Below are 18628 nucleotides of genomic sequence, written 5' to 3'. Positions count from 1 at the left end.
AATCGAGGTTGAAGTTACGAAATCTCCGTATAAAAATACAGCTGATTTTTGACTATACGGGGTGAAAAGACGAGAAAATGGAAGGAATTTGATTGGGTTGTGTAGAGAATGAGGCTACGGACGTTTCTCCCTTCTGCGTCGGAAGACGGTTTGACCCCGAAACGGACGAAATCCGAGGTCAAAGTTTTGAAATTTCCGTATCTAAATACGGCTGATTTTTGACGATATCGGGTGAAATAGAAAGTGAAACGAAGGAAGGTTGGGTGGGTTTTGTAGATGTCGAAGCTGCGGACATTTCTCCCTTCTACGTCGATCGTCGACGGCGAGCCGTTTGTGAGAGATCTGAGATGGAAGATCGAACAGAAAAAAAAAATTTGTTTTTTATATGTCTCGGTCGTATGGACGCGTTGGGGAAGATGACATATATAAAAAAAAATTAAAAATATTATTTAAATAAAATGTGGGACGAATTCGGTATTTTGTCAATTGTTTCGATCGATGATAACTTGATCATCTGGACTCCAAAACTGACAAATGAATACTCTATTTCACCTAATTTTTTGTTCCGGATCTAATGGTATAGTCAATTTCTACAAATTATGTCTCTAACAGAAATTTACATTTTTGGCCTGAGGTGACCCCTAAACTTGATGTCGTTTTCGTTTTTGACGATAATTCGACTTCCTGATCTCTAAAAATGACAAATAAATAGTCCATGTTGAATAATTTTTTGTTATGAACCCAATGGTATGATCAAATTTTAAAAATTATTATTCTAATAAAAAGTCACTGTTTTAGCCTGGTCCGACCCGGTAATCGAGGATTTTGCAACTTTTATATTCGGACTCGCATTTGAGCGTGCTTACAGGTTAAACTATGTTTTTCGATCATTTTGAATCTAATAATGAGGTCAGATTCCATTAAAAATAATCAAAAACATTCTAAAGTTTTACCCCTAAATCCCACTTTCAAGATTTTCTTAAAATTTCACTATTTATTTTTTCGTTGAGATATAATTAAAAATTTGGGTGTAGACACCCCTTTTTTGCATCCGCCTGATTAATCAACTCGTCAACCCGATCGCAAGGATTCCCAATGATGGATGTGTATTCCATTGCTTTACTTTGGTACCAGATTTGTTTCAGAAATCCAGATGAGGTATCTCGAATTGACAAAACCTTAGAAACCACGCTACGCAAGGAAAGTACGACCCCAGAAACATAGAAATCATCATCTTGCAGATAAAAAAAAAGCTTCACGATAAAAATCACTAAAAATTACCAAATTACCAAAATACCCCTAACCTCAAAACAACCTTAGAGCCTACGTTACGCTTAGGAAAACCCATTCGAACACATAAAATGATAAATCGGAACCAAATAAATCATTTCACCAATTTTAATAGAATTTGACAAAATTACGAAAATGCCCCTCATAAAGTTCACAACGATTTCACACAAAAAATTTCATAAATAACAAAAACTAATATTTCCATTGAATTCCTTACGAAAAATCGATTCTAAAACATCCTAGAACATTAAAAACCGACTTAAAACATGAAAAGTCCTCTCCGGGGGTAAAACGGTAATTTCACAATTCTCATGATAAAAAATTCCGAAATTAATAAATAAAACATTAAATTATTAAATTTAAACATTAATGAAATTAATTTAAAATTTTGAATCTAAAAAATCGATCAATCGGACTTTCGGGTAAAATTGTTGAGGGTTCGTGGGATATTTCTTTAAGGACCCCTCCATTTGGGGGTCCAAAGAATTAAAGATATTTTAGAGGGGGGTTCTCCCAAAATTAAAAGTAAATCAAGCAAGACTGAAGTCAAGGTATTAAAGTCAATCAAGTGAGACTGAAGTCAAAATTAAAGTCAATTAAGCAAGACTGAAGTCAAAATATTAAAAGTCAATCAATTAAGACTAAAGTCAAAACATTAAAAGTCAATCAAGTAAGACCAAAAGTCATAATAGAATTATAATTGATTAATAACTCTATCTAATAGAGTTCTAACTTAAAAATAATTCTACCTAAAACAATTCTAATTAAAACATAATTCTACCTAAAACAAGTCAAATTATAACACAACTCTAATGAAAAGATCTCTAATTAAATACTAACTCTATCCAAATCAACCCCTAAAAACATCTATAAATAGAGGTGCTCACACCCTATTTTCGTATCAAATTATAAACCCTAAGAGAAGTAGGTCTAGAAGCTCTCCTAGCCCCCCATAAACCCTAGTGTTGGAGCCCCAACTCCTTAGCTAACATCCATCCTTCAATTTTAGTCTAGAAAACACCCAAAAGCCTTCTAAAAACATCCCCAAATCCGCAACGAACTTGAAGAGTTCAGATTCAAAAACAAGGAGATACCTTGCCTCGGAGATCCGAAGTCAAATCCGGAAGCAGAACGTAACAAGGGAGCACGGTACAAGGAGTTCTTTTTGTCAGATCTGAGGGAACCAAGTCCTTGCCATCGGAAAGGTAAACCTTTTATTTTCTTATCTAGGTTTTAGCAATGTAATTTACTTGGGAATTTAGTAGAGACCGGCTTCGGCCGGGCGGGATTGGTGCCTAACACCTTCCAACCCCGTAACTTGATCCCCGAATTCAGTTTTTTTTTTATTTTAGATTAGTTTTTATCCGTTTAGAGTCATTGATCGGTTCCTAGACCGTAATAACTAGGTGGCGACTCCCAAACCTCAAGGGTCAAAAGCGGATCCGCGCACCCCGCGGATCGAGGGCGCTTTCAGTGGCGACTCCACTGGGGACATTGAGGATCAAACTTGAAAAACCCCAAGTATGGGAGCATTGTTAAGAGAGACCTAGAATGTTTTTAGTTTGGGTAGTTTTTTTTATTTCATTTTTTTTATTATTTCGTTCTATTTTATTTTATTTTTTTGATTATTGAGTATGTATTTGGGCTTTGATATCTTGACATAGTATTTGGTATGGTTCGATCAAGCATTATTTATTATTTCTATGTCCAATTGAGGGTCATATTAGGGTGATCCTAGATAATGCAAAATTCTGAAAAGTTATTAATGAATTAATGGTTATTGGAGCAGAGAGATTGCTGATTTTTTTTTTGGATTAGGCATACTTCGATCTATCCTCGGACGTTTATCTTGAAAGGGAGATACGCTTTTAATTTGTTTTTATTTGTAGGGGTGTGGTCGATCCTTTGGTTGATAAAATTTTTATTTTTATTTTTTTTGTTGATTGGTTTGTTAGTTTGTGTTAATCAGATAATGGTGCTGTCTGTTGACAGCAATCAAAAAACATTAAAAAAAAAAAAAAAAAATTTCTGCCGGCAGAAGCTTTTGGTGGTGTGTGCGTAGTGAATCAACTAATGATTTCAACGGGGTGCTGTTAGTAGAAAGGTTTTTTACTTATTTCTTTTTCACCCTTTTTAAAATAGTTTTTATTTAAAAGAATCCATCTTCTTCTCCGCACTAAAAAACCAGCAAGAGAGAGAGACGTCCCTCTCTCTCTCTCTCAATTCTCTCTCTCACTCTCTACTATCAGCATCGTAGAAGAAACTCTCTTGTCATCATCATCTTCTTCTTCAATTGTGTTTTAAGAGTGTTCCCCGAAGACGTTCAGCTTTGTATCCTCTCTTTCTTGACACCAACCGAAATCACTTTCTTTTTCTGCACTTCGAAACGTTTCGGATCTCTCTGTCGAACTGAAAACAAGCTTTAGTCTTTCATGTGCAACAAGAGATTTAGATCCGAAACCCAAATCAGAAAATGGGAAATGGTCAGATACAATTCAGACTCCTCTCTAATCTCCAGACATACCAAATAGAGAGAGAGAGATGACCAGATTGAAGAAGAATAGACGGGCAACGCAACTGCTATGATAGATCTTCATCTATCTTCTTCGTCTCCGCACTCAGCATAAGAGATGGCTTTAGCAACGAAACCCATCGCGAGTTCTGTCCTATTTCTTGGTTTCCATCTCTAGTTATTCTTATGCTTGTAATCAGTCTTGTCGTCTCCTCTTCATTCTTCATCTATGAAGCTACGTTGTCCAGACAAAGCTGCAGCATAGCCGAGAAGCTTACTGAGCAATGGCATTTTTTTTTTCCTGAGTTTTCAATATTTAATCTTGCTACTTGCCACTAGTGTTTATTCTTGATTTTGGTGGAGTCTAGAGGGAGGGAGATTTTGAAGAACAAGAATCAAAGCGTCGGTTTAAAGTGATTCTATTTTTAACCTTTTTAATCAAAACTGGTTCATGGTTAATGAATGTGACGTGTTCAAAATCTATTCTTAGTTTCAGCTGAGAGTGCACCACCCCCACGCACTTTGATGACTAGCAGCCATTGAATGTCTTGAGGTATTTAATTTGGTAATTCTTAAAAGGATTTGAAAAAAAAAAACAAATTTTGTGAGTGCTGTGTTGTGCTGGCAGAAGTAAAACACAAGAATGCATTGTTTTGCGAGGTGCTGGCAGCAACATAAAATTAAAAAAAAAATTTGTTTTATATAAAAAAAAAGGGGAAAAAGGGATGTGTGAGTTGAGGTGCTGGCAGCAACATATAAATGAAATTTTTTTAAAAAAAAAAATTGAGTTGTTGGTGTTGGTAGCATGTTGTGGCAGCAACATAATAATGAAAAAAAATGAGTTAGCTTTTTGTGTACGTGTTACAAGTTGCATAAAAAAAACTGATTGTCTTTGGGGTGGCAGCAACATGAAATATTAAAAAAAAAAATGGGTTAGTTTTACTAACTTAGTAAGATTTCTTTCTTACTAAGAGTCATTGATTTCACCACGTGGCACTCCGAAAAGATGATCTAACGCCGTGTGCTTGTGGCGGATGAAATTATGAAAAACTTTAAAGGAAAATTAAAAAAAAAAATTTCTTTGAACTTTAATTTTAAATTTGAAATTTCAATGTCACCCATTTTCAAAACCTTGGATTTAAAAATAAAGTGAATTTTATTTTCGGATCCAAATTTTTTCTAATCAAAATTGTAAAAGCCATGGAATTAGATTATCAATGAGGGAACCACGTGGCCTAATGAACCTTAGCAATTTTGAAATCTTAATGTGTTAGTCGAGATAACCCAAGTTCTCATTGAGAAATTTGTTGAGTCCTAAGTTCAAAAATGAAAAAAAAATTCCAAGGAAAAAAAAATAAAAAAAAGAGAATTTTTGTGTGCATGTTTCAATATTGGATCTGATCGATTATTCTGTGTTATGTTCATTGATTGATTATCTGAAATACCATGATCTTAATGGATATATACATGCTTTGATTTCAAATTGGATATTGTGGATATTTCTGTATTTTTTATCAATATTTATTCGATATCCATATGTTGATGGTTTGATTGATTTGATTCCCATGGGCCCACTTGTTTGGAAAAGGCCCCGGGCACACCCCACCCTGTTTTGCACACACCACATGCACGTTTACCGCTTTACTCACTTACACGTCCCATTTAGCCAACGTGGCACTAGTGCGTGGCCCGGTCTCTTCGGAGATGCGACGTCATTCATGAAACCCACAACTCCAGTCACGTACCTTAGGGTATATCGAACTGGGGCATCAATACCGTCTGATCAGGTGATTCTGAGAGACATATTGATGCACCCAGGCTGGGGCGACCTGAGCCTTTGTCCTATTGTGAGCCACACAGTCACATGTCCCGATTGCCAACGTAGTACTAGTACGTGGTCGGTCCCCTCGTGGGATGCCAAACCATTTATGAAAGCTACAACTCTTGACTCGTACCCATAGGTATAAAAAGATAATCTAAGTATATCAATTGCACTTCTTGGTCAAAACCGATGCCTAAGCAAGATCTTGCCCCGCTGTACCCTACTGTACGAGGGGGATAGATTACGTCTATTCTAGACGAGAGGTATTTAAGTGGGCCCTTGCTCAGCATTGTGCGCCACCTCTCAACTGGAGATCAAACTGGCTGTTTTTGGCTTCAGAGAAGTGAATTGAGGTTTTAGATTATCACCTATACGGTATATCAAACCAAGTCACCACATATCGAAAGGTATATAGGTGTGCTTGGGCAAGGGTGGCTAGATGAAAATGCATTGCACGTGGTAAGCTTAGAGTCTAGAAACCTTCCCAGTAGGTCACGACTCGAACTTATCGTGGGTGTTCCCGGGTTGTTTATTGAGTGGAGTCCGTTGATTGATGAATGTATGTAAGTGTGATGTGAGTGATGAGATCCGAGTGCATAATTGATCTCAAGGATAAAAATGTTGCTTTGAAAAGTAAAATGGGTGCACCGATCCAATAAAAAAATCCATTCTTTTACAATAATGACCCAGTCCATCCCGATCCAATAATCATGATGGACCAGGCCATTTAAATCAAAATGGAAATCGAATTTTCAAAGAAGAAAAAGAAAGTATTTTCTAGGAAAAAATGTTTTCCAAAAGAAGTGTTTTCTAGAAAAAGTGTTATTCTCTAGAAAAATGTTTTCTAGGAAAAAAAAATGTTTTCTAGAAAATATTTTCCATAAGAACAAGATTTTCCAAGAGAAAATGTTTTCCAAATAAAAATTATTTTTCAAAGAAAAAATGTTTTCCAGAAGAAAATATTTTCCAAAAGAAAAGAAAATGAAGGAAAAATGATTTACAAAAGATATATATTTGCATGAAAAATTATTGAAATATGTTTGAAGTTGTTATTCAATGAAAACATTATTTGTCAATATTTTTCAAGAGTGCAGTAAAATTATTTTTCTTCTGAATAATCATTAAATGGATGAACTTTTTAATGGATTGGTGCACAAAATTCAATAAAATCTCAGGGTTCATTTAAAATGTTATCAAGGGGGTGACACTGAAATTGGTAAATTCATCTTCAAAGGGGTTTAAGGGTTATCATTGTATCTAAGCTCAATCGTCCATCGTCTAGGTAGGGTTGTAAATCCGATCAGTTAGAGTAAACGTCAATATCAAGTCAACAGTCAGAAATGACCTCAAAATTTCTCAACATCATCCAATTGTTCTTTGAAAATCATAGTGCTTCAATCCTACCTGTTGTAAGTAATGTCTCAGTTCTCATCAAGCCCGTTTTGGGTAATCTTGAGTTTTCATGGGTCATTTGGGTTAGCTCGAATCCTTTTTTCTAGCAACGTCATGTCTTCCTTAGATTGAGCCTACTCTTTCTTATTGAGTCAAGTTAGTTCGTCGAGTTTATAGAGGTGTCTGTCGCCCCTTCTGAATTGATAGTACAAAAGAAATTTTTGAATATCTCGAGCGCATTAATGAATTAACTAATAATCTAGCTTCAAGGATATATTTTTCTTCTGAACAAAAAAGATAAGAGTCGGGCTCAAGAAAGCAAAGGTTATTGACCTCGGAACAGAAATAAATTCCTAAAGAGATTCAAATAGAAACCATCTTATCTCCAGAAGAACACAAGGGGATAATGAATTTTCTTAGAAATTTCGAAGACTTGTTCACGTGGGCCTATGAGGATATGTTAGGTGCAAGTTTGGGTGTTGTCTAACACGGATTATATATTGACTCGTCTATATCGATGGAATCAAAGAAGACGTTATAAAATACATCAGCACTATCCTTACTACATCTTGAGTTGCAAATCACATATTATCAATCGATATGGGGATACCTTTTGAACTGATCTCTGATAATGGGTCGTACTTCAAAGCTTAAATCATTACTCCGTGTTCAAAGTTGAAGATCCGAAATCACAAATCATCCTCCTACCGTCCTCAGATCAATGGAACGGTTGAAGCAGTTAGTAAGAGTATCAAGACTATCATCAGGAAAATGAGTCAATAACATCGAGATTGGTCAGAAAAATTATCATTCACGCTGTGGACATATCGAACCCTAATTCGATCCTCTATTGGAGCTACTCCCTACTCTTTAGTGTATGGCATGGAAGCAGTCTTGCCAGTTGAAATGAAAATTCCGTCTCTCAGGGTCTTATTGGAAAATCATTTGTTAGAAACAGATTGGGTTCGTCAGCAGTATGAAGAATTAAACTTGATCGAAGAAAACGAGTTAAAGCCCTGTACCACGTGCAAGCTTATCTAAGAAGAGTCACTTGTGCATTTGACAAGAAGGTCAAAGCTCATCATTTACAAGTCAAAGATTTAACTATCAGACTTCAAAGAAAATTGAACACTCCTCATCGACTATAGGAGAAAGTCTAAATTGGAGAAATTCATTCATTAAGGAAATACTGTCTAGAAAAGTCGTCAGACTTCAAGATCATGATGGAGGTGAACTACCAGAACCAACCAACTTGACCAGATCAAGCGGTGGTTTACACATTTAAGGAGGCCATCTTTGGCCGAATCAATCCTCATATACCCAGTTAGTTACCCTGTTCAACATATCCTTTCTCAACCCACTACAAAAAAGACAAGAATTAGAGGCTAAAAATAAGGGCGTTTATGTAAAAAGCCATAAAAATGAGGGATTTGCCTGCGTTTTACAGAAAAACGCCTCCAAAACCCACGATTTTTTTTTTTTTTCTCTGTAAATCTGATCGATTTTTAATGGCGTCTTCTCCTAACAGCCACGAAATCAAGAGTGATGGGAGGCGATATTTCAAAAACCGCCGGAAATTTTATAGATTCAGAGATAATGGCCGATCGATTGGAGGCGTTTCCAACGGAAACGCCTCTGAAGAAGGAAGAACCTAGGGCTTGTGATTTTCTTCAATCATCGAGGTGTTTCCAACGGCCATTTAGTGAACCGCCATTAGAAACCCCAAATCGATGCTCCGCCATTACAGAGACGACGAATCGAGGCATTTTCAACATAGATTCTTCGCGGGTTCCAATTTGGCGGTAAATTTTCGTTTCCTCTTCTCCTCTCTCACTATGTCCCACTCCCACTATTTATTTCTATCCCATTCTGTAATTCTCCAATTCTCTAATGATTTATCAAGGTTGAAGAAGAAGAAGAAGAAGAAGAAGAAAAAGAAAAATACGAAGAAATTTCAAAACCCCAATCTGTCGATAGTTGGAACAGGTATTTTTTTTTTCTCATTTTCTCTGTATCAATTGATTTTGTATGAATTTTTTTTTAATCGTTAGGTACAACATTAATTCGAATTAATTTAATTTTTTTTTTCAGAAAATTTTATTTACAGTATTTGGTTGATCCGAGAGAACCAAATCTCCAAAATTTTTGTTGTATTATTCTCTCTAAATCATGTAAGTAGTCACCCCTCTTCTCAAGTCCTTTGTTGCTGTATTTTTCAAAAAAAATTTAAATATTTATTATAATTTGTTTATGTTTGATGGTCAACTGAATAGTCCGGATTACTGTCATAGGGTTGCCTTTACGGAAGAAGTTTTCTGTAAAATTATCTTTGTCTATCAGAAAAAAAAAATGTAACTATTTGATAAAGAATGACCTACTATTATGAATGAGTTGATTCTGCAAGATTCATTCGATTTCATACCTATTGTAAATTAGATATTAAAGATATGCATGTTTACTAACCTAAACTCTTTTATTGTGCTTATATTCTGTTATTTGATTCCTAGTCAGTTCTTCAAATAGATTAATTTAATGACTAAATCCATTCCACTGTTAACTTATATATAAACAAAATTTGCAGTTCCAAGTTCAGCACCATAGATACAGCTCTACATCCCATGAACTTAGCAGTCATGAGCTTAATTATTGGCTGACTTTTTGTGAGGATGATTTCCTCACCATAGAGATCATCCTCACAAAAAATCAGGTCATTCCAAAAATTTTAGCCCATGTAGGACAAAACACTTTGTCTAGAACTTTGTCCAAGGAACCCGACCCTATATATATATGGGTAGCGTTCAATGGCAAACTTTTTGGCAAAACATTTTTCAATACATGAGTTAGAAGTTTTGGAATGGGTTGATTTTTGGTAAGGATGATCTCTACGGTAATGAGATCATCCTCACCAAAAATCAGCCCATTCCAAAACTTCTAACCATGTTTACAAGCTGAAAAATCGTGGACCGTCCATTTTTTGTAAACTGTTTTTGATGGGGTTAGAAGTTTTGGAATGGGCTGATTTTTGGTGATGATGATCTCCTCACCGTAGAGATCATCCTCACCAAAAATCAGCCCATTCCAAAACCTCTAACTCATGTTTTGAAAAAAGTTTTGCCAAAAAGTTAGCCATTGAACGCCCCTATATATATATATATATATGTTTTATTGTTTATTGAGTTTGCTGGTATATCAACTGGGGTGTTGATGTTTTATAGGTACCGAACACAGTAGAATTTGCCGACTGGATTGGTCGGATGAAGCAAAAGAAAATTCGTGTCACTGGTAAGAAGCCATTTATGGTACCAAAAAGTCTTTTACCATCCTCAATAACAATGAAATCCTGTTAATTTTACTATATTCACAGTTTTATTTTTTTGCTAAGGTGCTGCTCATATTCCCCATTTGAAGAACTACAGTGGATGTTTTTTTTGACATTGTCATAATTTTTTTAAACTCATTTTTCCAGCATGTTGGTTTGCGTTGGTTGTCAGGACCACAAAAAGACCTGTTCCTCTGGAACATTGTCTATTCTATTCTGGAGAACTATACAAAGTATGCGAGAATGAAAATTTTCAGCCTCTAGGATTTAGAGCGGTTAAAGATGCTTACAAGAAGAAAAATCCAAGTACAGCTGGAAGTGGTTTGGAACATATTCAGGATCTGCACAAGCTCGGCAAAATCCTAGTCGTGATAAACAGCAGAAACATTCTGGACCCCAAACTGTAGGCAATTTTTCAGGGACAAATGGGGCGAACCAAAACAATTGGGGATCATGGAGATCAGAAGCTTCTTTGTGGCTGTTGCTTATAAACAAGCTTTCAAAGAAGTCCCTTTTACCTGTAAGGAAAGATCTTCTTGAGATGGATGTGTGCCATCCCTGTACTTTCTATTTCTTCCATGAATGATATTTTGTTTTTCTGAAATGCATGACTCATGCTGCGTACTGGAAATTACCACATCGATATATCGGTTATTTGTACGATGTTATAACTTACATAGTTCTGCCATGGCTTGTGACCCTAGGTGATTATTTTTTGCTTCTCAAAGAATCGTTGTGACAAATCAGCAGATAATTTGACTGGGACAGACCTTACAAGTAGGTCTGAGAAAAGTGATATTCGTGTATTCTGTGACAAAGCCTTTTCTCACCTGAAGGGTTCGGACAGGAACCTTCCACAGGTTTTCTAGTGCTCAGACTAGTTCACTTTTCTAGTCTTATTAATTTAATAAACTTCAGGAGACAGATACAGTATATGAATATTTGCTACAGGTTGTCAGAGTTCAAAACCTTCTACTTAGAGGGATCGGTGTGCACCATGCGGGACTGCTTCTAATTGTTAAAGAAGTAGTTGAGATGCTCTTTTACCGTGGTGTGATTAAGGTACTTCTCTATACAAATTGCATGCCATAGCTGACTGAAATTTTTTGGTTGCATGTGGATTCTTTTCTTTTCATTCACACTCTCTAATCCAGCAAACAATATATATGGGAAGATGTCTGAAACTCCCAATAGGATGTCCAAGAGGATGTTTCTGCAAAATGAAAGAACTTAAAACAGATTTACGGTTCCAAAATATTACAAAATGAACAGATTGCTGTTCTTCCTATAAATTGAATTTTTGCATATTTACAAACACTCAAATTTGTAGGATATGGATATCATATAAAGCTAGCCGCTTATTGAGAGTACCTACCTTGGTTAACCATAATACCAAAAATTGGTAGGCATTCTGAATGTCGACATTTATCACAGTTTGCTGCCTTACCCTTGCCCCATACACATCCCTTTGTATTTTGGTCAATTGGTCCTATCCTTCTCGAATCTTGCCATTTCCTGAGATTTTACCTGATATGGACATTGTTTGTGCTATTTGGGGTCTCTACATTGAGCATCTCTGTTTATCTTTTATGAACAATTTCAATCTTACTGGTAATGCCCTGAAGAGTTTACATTTAAAGGTCCATTGATTTTGTTTTGGCATGCAGTTGAGTTGTTGTCATTGTTGGCAGGTTCTCAATTAATTATTATTTGCTTTTGTGCTTTATGTAGGTGTTATTTTCAACGTAGACATTTGCCATGGGGGTGAATGCCCCAGCCAGCACCGTAAGTCTTTTCTTGTTTGACAGCATGGATATGTTAATATTTTCCTTGTATTACACTTCTACTTGCTTTTATTGTATATATTTTCTAACCTTACAAGTTCGCAGTGGTGGATAAAAAAATCTGCCACCATTGCCCCCCCAGCCCTCCCCAATTATTTTTTTCGACTCTTAGTTGCCCCCACAACTATTTTTTTTGCACTCTTAATTGTCCCTACAAAAAAATTTGTACTCTTGGACAAGGGAAAAAATAGGAAATTGATAGACTGAACTAATTTTAAACCATGTGCAATGCTCTTCATTCTTATAATGCATTAATGTTCATCCTTACCCAAAAAAAAGTATCCATTTTTTTTAATATGTTACAACTTACTGTATTATAAGGAGAGATTGTATGACTTTAATCTCCATTCCTTTTTACCAATTTTCTTCCAGGTTGTCTTTGATTCTTTGAGGAAGTTTGATGGGAAAGAATTTAGACAATTACTCCCTGGAGAATACACTCAAATGGCTGGTCGTGCTGGCAGGCGGGGACTTGATAAGATTGGTACAGTAGTTGTCATGTGTCGTGATGAAATCTTAGGCGAGATTGATTTGAAACATGTCATGGTTGGTAGTGCAACGAAGCTTGAATCTCAATTTCGATTGACCTCTTCATCTCCTTCGTGTCGAAGAGTTGAAGGTACTTCAAAACTCAGTTATGTTTGCATAAAAGTTATGCTACCTGTAATTTTATTCTTAAAAATTGATGCATCTCCTACTGTCTAAAATTAGTTATCTAGTGTTTGTGTTGTGATTCATAATTATAAATCAAGTGGCATATTCTTGGCTTCTTCATTCTCTATATTGTACTTTGTGTACAAATGAGTTTCACTGTGGTTTCCTTGATTTTAGTAATTGTGATTGCTCCATGATTACAAATGCATGTCTATGTAATCATCCTCTTTCAAGGGGTCCAAGGGCTCATGCATCAGCTTTATTCAATGTCAATACAAGTTAGATCATTCAGGTTCAGTTGTAATCAAGTTCTTAAATGTCAGGCTGGATTTCTTACGGTTATGGTAGAAACTGATTTCATGATGGGTTCAATTTAACCACGTGGACCTCCTTTTCTTAACGTATCATCAAAAAGCTGACTGCGGACATATATTGATTTTACATTTATGCTTTTGACGAGTAATTGAGGAAGAAGGTTTTTTTTTAATGTTTGTTGTAATCCATTTCTATAAATGACTTAGCATCAAATATCTATGTGCAATTTAACAATGATCTTGTAGTTCTTTCTTAGTAGCTTAAATGTAGTCTACGATATAGATTTTTTATTTATTGTAAGACATGCAGTGTTATATCCATTTGTTCTATCAACTGTAGTCTATAGGGTCATGATCAAGGGTCTTAGTGTTGGTTGCTATGGGTCATATATATGTTGCCTTTTCTACATTCCAATATGAAATGGTTGTGCGAGAGAGATCCTTTATAATGATTTTGGAACTAATTTAAATATCTATTCCACTTTATCTGCTCATGGAACCCCCTTGGTTTTGATGCTGGACAGAGAGCAGTTTTGGATTAGAAAGAACATTAATGCATTTGACTCATTTTCTGTAGCTTGTGCAATGTTAGCCACTGAATGCAACATGTGGAACCTATAATTAAAAATTAGTTTCATAAGTTATCTCATATTTCTCCTAATTATGAACATGTCAGGCTTAGTGACCATTCTCTCATCTTGTGTTGGAAGTTAAGATTGTTAGTAATTGAAGCTGTAATCTTTTTGTCCATAGATGGATTTTTATGTCCTTGTACTTGCAATGAATTTTTTATAGGTGAAAAAGTTATTAATAAGAATGACACACTTTTGAAGCTGGATGATCAAGTTGGTTGAAATGCTTTCTGATAGATAATCGTCATTGCAGGTGGAGGACATGTTGAAGAGAAGCTTTGCTGAATTCCATGCTCAAAAGAAACTTCCAGAACAACAACAAAAACTCATGCTAAAGCTTGCTCAACCTACAGTAACTATTGAGTGAGTTTCTCAAATTTTCCCCAATTAGATTTATAATTCTTCATTTTAGAATTAGTAATTCAATTTTATTGTATCAAACTATTGTCGGTGATTCTCTTTCCTCAAATGCCTCCTTGTTGATTGAGGTGCTTGGTTAGAGCCTAGACATTTATTAATCATCCTTGATCTTCACCTCGACATCCCCATTGTCTCATGTTCGACCTTTGTTTTGAAATTGCAGCAGCCATTGGGGTTCTCAAAGCTGGACATTTAAGGATTATAAGGCTCTGTCGCTGTGTTTACCAGGTGGTTCAAGCTTCGAGCAGTTAAGAGAGTAGCTTCACCAACTTCTTGTTGCACTTATAATTAAATCTACAAGGTGACCAGCAATTTGTTTTTTCTTTTTTTTTTTCCTTAAAAAAAATTAAATTACCATTACCAATTTTTTTATTTATAACTATAGGTAATGTATTAATGAATTTTCATTGAGTACTCTTTAATGCATGAACAATCCACTTAACAACTTAAAATGCAGCTAAGGTAAAAAATATGGACTAGAAGAGATGATATTCATATACAAATTATTAGGTTTTAAAATACTATTGATCAATGTTTGAGTTACTTATTTTGTTTATAATTTATAGAGTTGTCTTTTTTTTTATAGTGAAAATATTCGTGAATGCGTACTTTATTTTTTAATTTCGCAAATGCATGTTTGGTAGATTGTAGTTTATGTGGTGGAGACCTCCACACAGCACATTTACAGGTTTTGGCATCGTTTTATAAACATGTGATAAGTGAAATGTGGGGTGTTAATAGTAGCTCTTTTTTTAAAATATAATTGCAGATTTTATTTTGGAATGAATATTTTATTAAATTTTTATTACAACATTAGAGGCGGTTTTGAACTGCCTCTAATGTTGTTTTTTTTTTAAACTAAATTTATTATTAAGGGCGGTTTTTAAACTGCCTCTAAAGTATAAGAACCGCCCTTAAATCATTGTCTTTAGAGGAGGTTTTAAAATTGCCCTTAATTCATTATTATTAGAGGCGGTTTTCAAATAGCCTCTAAAATATAATAACCACCCTTAAATCATATTCTTTAGAGGCGGTTTTTAAACTGCCATTAAATTATTATTATTGGAGGCGGTTTTAAAATAGCCTCTAAAATATAATAACCACCCTTAAATCATATTCTTTAGAGGCGGTTTTTAAACCGCCATTAAATCATATTCTTTAAAGGCGGTTTTCAAATAGCCTCTAAAATATTAAAAAACGCCCTTAAATTAATATTTAGAGGCGGTTTTAAAACCGCCCTTAGTCGGCCACTAAAAAGAATCAGCGACGCCACTATAGTGGGCGGTTTAACAAAACCGCCCTTAAATATATTGGAGGCGGTTTATTCAAAATTGGTGGCGATTTTAAAACCGCCTCTAAAAAACTCATATTTTGTAGTGACCCCTTGTAGCCTTTTCAAAAAGAAATGAATGATGCTTTTTTTCTTTCTCAGCCCGATCACCTAACCTAGGGGAGGGAAGCTTCGAACTACGTTTTGATCTGATCCCAAAATTTTGGGGTACGTAGGCAACCTGAGAAGTCACTTCAGGCCCGACCACATCAAAATAAAAAAATCTAGTTCCCCACACAATAAAAAAATTAAAAAAAAAAAATTCAAAAGAGAAAGAAATATCATCCAAAATGGGAAAGAAAATTCAAGAAAAAAGTTTAAATGAAATGCCACACAAGGGGCATTTGAGTTTTTGAGCCTCAAAATCCCTTTCTTTTTTATACCCAGTCCTAAGCCTACCTATAAAAGTCCTCTTAAGTACCGTGCGAAAAGTCAAGGAAGATAGCAAAGCATGATCAGGCAGCAACTCCAGAAGTTCAGAGACAAAAAAAAAAATTAAAAAGATAAAAAATGATAAAGCCTGCTAAGTTGAAAACCTGAAAAAGGCGACTTAGGCAAAAATTAAGGCAAGCTCGCAAGGTTGAAAATCTGAAAGGACAACTTTGGCAACAATCAGAGCCAAGAAGAAAAAAAAGCTCGCTAGATCGAAAACCTGAAAAGGCGATCTAGGCAAAAGCTAGAGCAAGCTCGCTAGATTGAAAACCTGAAAAGGCGATCTAGGTAAAAGTTAGAGCAATAAAGAAAAAATAGAAAAAATCCTAAGCTGAGAGCAGTCTAAGCTGAAACATCAGAAGTCCGAATAATCAAGTTCAATACTTATCTTAAACCCGACATAGACTCAGAAGCCACAAGTATCTTGTCTACGATCGATCTGAAAATGTTTACTTCCCTAAGTGAACCAATGGAGATAAAGGTGAATTCTATTATGAGTCTCGAAAGAAAATAATTTTGTACTCTTGAGCCTGACTCAAAACCTTTAATAAAATTAATCAAAATTAAAAGTTGAGTCTTTATTGCGCTTGTGGTAATCAATTATTTCAAACCTTCATACAAAGGGCATTTTCTTTCTTTTTTAGTGTAACTTTTCCCCCTTATACTAGGGGCATTTTTTTTTATGATGTGTTCAATTATTTTCAAGGCCATGGTCATTGTCAAACTAGGGGCATTTTGTCTTCGAGCAATGTTAATCCTAAAAAAATAATAGGAACCCCAAAGTAAGGTTACCCTCTTGATAACAGTTCTTTCGAAAAACTTTTGAGGTTCAAAAGAAATAAAAACTCAGGTTTTAAATTCATAAAACTTTTTGATAAATCCTTGAGGTTCAAACAAAAGCATATTGGATCTCACATAGGAGATATAACATTCTTTCGTTCTCCAGATTCTTTTCCAGATTCAATCATTCTTGGAATCAATCATTTCTCTTCCAGATTCATTATCTTCCAGATGTATTCGTTCTCCGATTCGTTCTAATCAGTTTTCTCCAAAATTCATTCATTCATTTGCCAATTTTGCTCAGTCTCCGCCAAGGGTTATCTTGGATTTTGTTCAGTCTCCGCCAAGGGTTATCTTGGATTTTGCTCAGTTGCCGCCAAGGGTTATCTTGGATTTTGCTCAGTTTCCGCCAAGGGTTATCTTGGATTTTGCTCAGTTGCCGCCAAGGGTATCTTGGATTTTGCTCAGTCTCCGCCAAGGGTTACCTTGGATTTTGCTCAGTTGCCGCCAAGGGTATCTTGGATTTTGCTCAGTCCGCCAAGGGTTATCTTGGATTTTGCTCAGTCTCGCCAAGGGTTATTGTAGACACCCCATTTTTGCATCCTCCTGATTAATCAACTCGTCAACCCGATCGCAATGATTCCCAATGATGGATATGTATTCCATTGCTTTATTTTGTTACCAGATGTGTTTCAGAAATCCGGATGAGGTATCTCAAACTAACAAAATCTTAGAAATCACGCTACGCTAGGAAAATACGACTCCAGAAACATAGAAATCATCATCTTGCAGACCAAAAAGAAGCTTCACGATAAAAATCACTAAAAATTGACCGAATTACCAAAATACCCCTAACCTCAAAACAACCCTAGAGCCTACATTACGCTTAGGAAAATCCATTCAAACACATAAAATAATAAATCGAAACCAAATAAATCATTTCACCAATTTTAACATAATTTGACAAAATTACGAAAATGCCCCTCATAAAGTTCACAATCATTTCACATAAAAATTTTCATAAATGACACAAACCAACATTCTCATTGAATTCCTTACGAAAAACCGATTCTAAAACATCCTAGAACATTAAAAACCGACTTGAAACGTGAAAAGTCCTCTCTGGGGGCAAAACGATAATTTCATATTTTCATAATTAAAAAATTCGAAATTAATAAATAAAATATTAAATAATTAAAGTGAAACATTGATGAAATTAATTTAAAAAATTTGAACCAAAGAAATCGATCAATCGGGCTCTCAAGCAAAATTGTTGAGGGTTCGTGAGATATTTCTTTAAGGACCCCTCCATTTGGGGGTCCAAAGAATTAAAGATATTTTAGAGGGGGGTTCTCCAAAAATTTAAAGTCAATCAAGCAAGACTGAAGTCAAGGTATTAAAGTCAATTAAGTGAGACTGAAGTCAAAATTAAAGTCAATTAAGCAAGATTGAAGTCAAGATATTAAAAGTCAATCAATTAAGACTAAAGTCAAAACATTAAAAGTCAATTAAATAAAACCAAAAGTCATAATAGAATTCTAATTAAATAATAACTCTATCTAATAGAGTTCTAACTTAAAAACAATTCTACCTAAAACAATTCTAATTAAAACACAATTCTACCTAAAATAACTTTAACTAAAACACAACTCTAATTAAAAGATCTCTAATTATTAAACACTAACTCTATCCAATCAACCCTAAAAAACATCTATAAATAGAGGTGCTCACACCCTATTTTCGTATCAAATCATAAACTCTAAGAGAAGTAGGTCTAGAAGCTCCCTAGCCCCCCATAAACCCTAGTTTTGGAGCCCCAACTCCTTACCTAACATCCCCCCTTCAATTTTAGTCTAGAAAACCCCCAAAATCCCTCCAAAAAACACT

General features: G+C 35.2%; 2 pseudogenes across 1 annotated transcript; one reads left to right on the top strand and one right to left on the bottom strand.

Moving 5' to 3' along the window:
* Positions 1-18628, bottom strand: part of LOC147396254 (protein transport protein SEC23 A-like) — a 56440-nt pseudogene that overhangs the window by 21789 nt on the left and 16023 nt on the right.
* Positions 8400-14337, top strand: LOC147396255 (DExH-box ATP-dependent RNA helicase DExH11-like; annotated as a pseudogene). Its single transcript, XR_015181023.1, has 10 exons — positions 8400-8818; positions 8920-9002; positions 9108-9187; positions 10232-10358; positions 10483-10855; positions 11040-11195; positions 11287-11397; positions 12067-12120; positions 12552-12798; positions 14033-14337. The product of XR_015181023.1 is annotated as a DExH-box ATP-dependent RNA helicase DExH11-like (transcript).

The sequence above is a fragment of the Akebia trifoliata genome, chromosome 8 (genome assembly GCF_017979445.1).
Source record: "Akebia trifoliata isolate Shusen 1 chromosome 8, ASM1797944v1, whole genome shotgun sequence".
NCBI lineage: Eukaryota > Viridiplantae > Streptophyta > Magnoliopsida > Ranunculales > Lardizabalaceae > Akebia > Akebia trifoliata.
Note: the sequence above shows the minus strand (reverse complement) of the source record. Positions and strands in the feature narration are given on the sequence as shown.